At 37.2% G+C, this 543-nt stretch overlaps 1 protein-coding gene across 1 annotated transcript in view; it reads left to right on the top strand.

Annotated features, from left to right (window-relative positions):
• The window catches only part of LOC103195084, a 41175-nt gene that overhangs the window by 650 nt on the left and 39982 nt on the right, over positions 1 to 543 (top strand). The gene's annotated exons all lie outside the window — the stretch shown is intronic.

Genomic DNA, 543 nt, shown 5'->3' with positions numbered 1-543 from the left:
TTTGATTTAAAATCATTAAAATTAAATAATATAATAATAACGATTTAGAATCGAAGCGTTGTGTCAATTAGATCTAGTTCTTAAAAATTGGGATCTCTCCTGGCAAAGTGAAGCCTAGTGAAAGTAGGAGTAAATAGGACAGTCCTTATTCGTTAACTATGCCAGGCCATACTATGCTCTACACCTCATTGTCTTAGCGCTTGAAATACTTGTTTGCGGACGACTCCCAATTTTAGATGTCCATCCCTGACCTCTTTTTTGAACTCTGTCTTTTGTGATGTTAGAGTCAAACATGGGATTAGATATTATTATCAGCGTTGTTGTTATTGCACATTTTAGAAGACCATTCTAACAAAAGATGCGAAACTAAAATTAACTTGGACATGTGATGTCAAGGATTAGCCTTGAAAGCGTATGAAACCAGAAATATAGCTTCATATTTATAGACATGTTGTTGTTGTTGTTATGTGCCGTCGAGTCGGACTCGACTCATAGCGACCCCTCCTTGGGTTTCCGAGGCAGTATCACTACGGAAGTAGATTG

Source organism: Orycteropus afer, unplaced genomic scaffold (assembly GCF_000298275.1).
Source record: "Orycteropus afer afer isolate SDZICR_OR568_19922 unplaced genomic scaffold, OryAfe1.0 scaffold00051, whole genome shotgun sequence".
NCBI lineage: Eukaryota > Metazoa > Chordata > Mammalia > Tubulidentata > Orycteropodidae > Orycteropus > Orycteropus afer.
The sequence above is the reverse complement of the archived record's forward strand: the minus strand, read 5'-3'. Positions and strand labels throughout refer to the sequence as shown.